We start from the raw sequence: 4,572 nt of genomic DNA, 5'->3' as shown, positions 1-4,572 counted from the left end.
ATTACAGTACCTCTCAGTCAATCAAGGGGTCCCTCTCCCTCATTTCGAAAACAGAATCCAGGAGAAATTTGTGTTTGCTTGCTGAAGTCATATAAGAGCAACTCCACTCGCCCCGCCCCCCCCCCAACCGCCCCAGGGCGCCTTTTCTAGCGTCGGCGGTGAAAAATCGGGTCAATCGCGCCCTCAACTCCTCATTTAGCGTCGGTTTAGGTCAAAATAACAGTCGGCAAACCCAAGCTGAACCCAGACCCCCGGGGGGCGTCTGGGACCGCCGGTCGAAACGAAAAGCCGAGTGGGTCCGTCCTATCAGCGACAGCCGACCTATTCCCGTCGTTTTCTCCCCCTTTCTCCTCCCTTTCCCTCCCTCCCCCCCCCCCCTCGCCTCTCCTGCCATTCTTCTCCCGCTCCCGGCATCCGGCCGCCATGCCATCGAAGAAGAAGTACACCTTCCCTCGCCCCGCCACCGCTGCCAATTCCAGCCGGCCGAAGCAGAGGAAGCCGAGGAAGCCGATGGCTAGGTCGGCGAGCGTTTCGGACGCCGAGTGGAGGACGGATGTCCAGCGCCGGGAGGCAGTCACAACAGACCGACGGAGGAGGTTCAACGCCAAGAAGATCAGGGACGTGGCAGCGGCGGCGGCGGCGGTGGTCTCTCAGGAAGAGGCGTCTCGCGCGGGGATGATGAATCCACCAGGCCGCAACCCATAGGTCGCATGGAGGGGCCGCCAGGGCGTTGCATCGTCGGCCAACCTCTCGCCGCCGAGGCCGCCCTCGGGATACCTACCCTCGCTTGGCTACTCTGACGGCTACGCGCATGGCGGTTTCAATCCCAACAACACCTTCCTACATGGCGCGTCGCAGCGTTCCTCCCCCACCGGCTTTAGCCACGACCCGCGTACTCCCTCACTAGCGTTCAACGCCGGCCTCAACACCCAGTACAACTACTCGCCACCGGCGTACTCGTCAGCAGCCTTGCCTACGCCGTGGTGTCTTTCTATCCGCGCCCACTTCATCGCTGCAGTTTAACCACACCGACGCCGACATGGACGAGATCATCACAAGCGACTCCGTCGCCGCCGCGCCCTATCCGGGGTTCGGCGTGCAGGATGAAACAATGGACACCACCAATGACATTGACGATGCCGAGGATGAGAAGGAGGGAAAGGAAGAGCTGGTGGAGGTGGAACCAGAACCAGTGCCGAAGAAGAAGGGGGGAGAGAAAGCGGGCGTTGAACGCCAAGCCAGCCGAACCACGCGTCAAGTGGACGTCAAATGAAGACGAGTGCCTTGCCGAAGTGTGGAACACCTCCAGCATCGACCCGATCAGTGGCACGAATCAGAACACCGACACGTACTGGGGGAGAATCAAAACGGCGTTCGACGAATGCAAGCTGATCGACCCCGACTTCGTCAACATCCACATGGACCGCGGCGAGAAGGGCATGTCAAACCACTGGTCGACGATCCAGATGGCGTGCAACAAGTGGCATGGGATCGTCGAGGAGGTCGTTGCTCGTCCGGAAAGCAGCGCCAATGTCGAGGGTCGGGTATGGACATAGTTCGTCGGCCCCTGTTCGTCGAGTCGTTGTGTACTTTGATGACATGTTTTGCCCGCAGTTGTGTAGATGGTTCGGATGTTCGCCATGTATTGTGCCGCCAACGAGGACCAAGAGTTCAAGTTCCTTCACATGTTCTTCATGATCGAGTCATGCGAGAAATGGAGGGAAGTTCGGCTTGCTCTCGACAAGGCCAAGGAGACCTACAATCCGGACATGCCTGCCACGGCTATGGTAGAAGGGCGTCCAGATGGCACCATAAAAGCTAGGGAAATGAGGGACGCTGCACCTATTGCCAAACGGCTGCAAGCTTCGATCGGGCAATGCATGGCCTACGCCAAGAGCAGCGCTGCCAGGAGGGAGGAGAAATCATATGCACGATGGTCGGTGTTGATGACGAAGCAGGATGTCAAGCTTGACCTTCTCAGGATCAACGTCGCCGCGAAGAAGAGGAACACCGACCTGGCATTCTTGATGCGGGCAGACACGTCGACGATGGACGAGCAGGTGAAGGCATCGAACCTCGTGGAGTGCGGCCTCATCTTAATTTAGATGCTCGCGTCGGCGGCGACTGCAGCAGCGACCACGACGGAAACACCAACAACGACCTCGATAGAAACCATGCCGACAACGAGCCCGACTACGCCACCGACGAGCCCGACTACCCCGGCCAGTCCCGCGGCAAAGGAGCCACACTGCGCCGATATAACGCCCAAGATGCGATCCTATCCTTATTTTGGCGCGAGGGCCTCGACAGGAATAGAAGCGTATCATGTCGTTTCGCAAGAATTGATATCGTTACAAATACATGTACTGAAAAGAAGAGTATATGGAATTGGCTTACACTCGCCACAAGCTACATCAGAGTCACATCAGTACAATACATAAACATCACGAAGAAGAGCAGGGTCCGACTACGGACGAAAACAAACGAGAAAAGAACGACGTCCATCCTTGCTATCCCAGGCTGTCGGCCTGGAACCCATCCTAGATCAACGATGAAGAAGAAGAAGAAACTCCAAATGAACAATCAACGCGCTCGCGTCAAGTAACCTTTACATGTACCTGCAGCTGGTGTTGTAGTAATCTGTGAGCCACAGGGGACTCAGCAATCTCATTTCCAAAGGTATCAAGACTAGCAAAGCTTAATGGGTGAGGTATGGTTAAGTGGTGAGGCTGCAGCAAGCGACTAAGCATTATTTAGTGGCTAACTTACGAGTACAAGAATAAAGAGGGGGATGATCTACGCATAGCGGACGTGAACTACTGATGATCAAATGAATGATCCTGGACACCTACTTAGGTCAGACATAACCCCACCGTGTCCTTGAACGGAGAAGGAGCTCACGAAAGAGACAGTCACGGTTACGCACTCAGTTGGCATATTTTAATTAAGTTAACTTCTAGTTATCTAGAACCGGATGTTAAACAAAGTTTCCACGTTGCCACATAACCGAGGGCACGGCTTTCCGAAAGATTTAATCCTGCACGGGTGTTCCAACTAGTCCATCACAAACTACCACACGGCGACGGAATGACCTCGATCAGGGAAACCCGTGATCTCCTCGGATCCCTATTGGAAAACCTCAACCTCGAGTTAGCTCAAAGCATCATCGGAATCCCTCGCACGAGACGCTCGATAAAGGTAAAGCAAGTCCAGCAAGGCCGCCCGGCGTGTCGACGATCCCGATAGGAGCCACGTATCTCGTTCTCAGGACACGACGAATGAGCAATACATACGGTGGCCGGATAGAAATCCCCCGAGTTGCCCCGGGTGGCCCCGCAAGTGGCTCTGTTTTGGACCAGCACCATCAACACTGGCCCTCCCTATATTATGTTGAATTACTCCTCAGGTAGCGCTAACTCCCTATGTTTTTCAGTATTAACAGAATTATTATATTGGACAAATATAGTACCAATGTTGGGCCTTTCCAGACGAGCTTTATCCTAAAACAAGAATCTAGGGGGTCCCCATAACAACCCCAAGCATGTTAGGAGCGCTCATTTATGGAACATAACACCGATAGCTGAAACTAAGGCGACAAAGGTGGAACAAAATACCAGGCTAGAAAAGGCCGAGCCTTCCACCTTTTACCAAGTATATAGGTGCATTAATTTAAATAGCATTAATAGGGTGATATAACAAGGAACCCATGTTATCACATGAAAACAACTAGACCTGCAACTAGCAATGCTAACACATGGTTAAACAAGCGGTAACATAGCCAATAAGTGGTTCGCTAGGTTGTGAACAGGTTGAAGGTTTTCATGGCAATGTTGAGAGGCTGATGTTTAACACATGGTAGGCAGCGAGACATAGCGATAGAAATGATAAAACTAGCATGGCAATGATAGTAATGGTATATAGAGAAATGGTCATCTTGCCTGAGATCCCGCCTGAAAGAAGAATGACTCCGTGAAGCAGACGAACCGACGTAGTCGAACGGATCCTCACTTTCCGACACGCTTGCGGAACTCTATCGAGATGAAGGAAATCGGAAACAAGAATCAGCACACGATATTCACCACACTATGCACAACACATATGATGCAAGAACAGTTTCATTTACGCACGGTATGACATGGCAATTCACACAATCAACCACTACACATTAAGTGAAGTTCAATATGCAACGGGTTGCATATCGACGAAACTCCATCTTTAATTATTTAATTCTATCCCGATTAGGTACACGGCAATATTAAATGTGGTTAAACATGGCAAGAGGTGAAGCGTAATTCAACTACCTATCTAGGCATTTTAAATGAGGTCGTAAACGACATATAGCATCTTCGAAATGACCCCACACGTTAAATTAGAATTATGTCCAGATCTGAAGTAACACATTTTAATATTTGTTAAACAGCAAAATAAATAGGTACACGTGATTCTACGCGTCGTTCCAATCAATTTACACATGGAACATCTCCAACGGAGCTACGGTTCAAAAGATATGATCACCGCAAGATATGATGCCATGAATGCAATATGTATGCAATGACAGCCACAAGCATTCCA

The 4,572-nt window shown here is 51.6% G+C and overlaps 1 pseudogene; it reads left to right on the top strand.

Annotated features, from left to right (window-relative positions):
- Positions 1–423: 423 nt before the first annotated feature.
- LOC123405445 lies at positions 424–2,105 on the top strand (annotated as a pseudogene).
- The last annotated feature ends 2,467 nt before the right edge of the window (positions 2,106–4,572 follow it).

The sequence above is a fragment of the Hordeum vulgare genome, chromosome 6H (genome assembly GCF_904849725.1).
Source record: "Hordeum vulgare subsp. vulgare chromosome 6H, MorexV3_pseudomolecules_assembly, whole genome shotgun sequence".
NCBI lineage: Eukaryota > Viridiplantae > Streptophyta > Magnoliopsida > Poales > Poaceae > Hordeum > Hordeum vulgare.
Note: the sequence above shows the minus strand (reverse complement) of the source record. Positions and strands in the feature narration are given on the sequence as shown.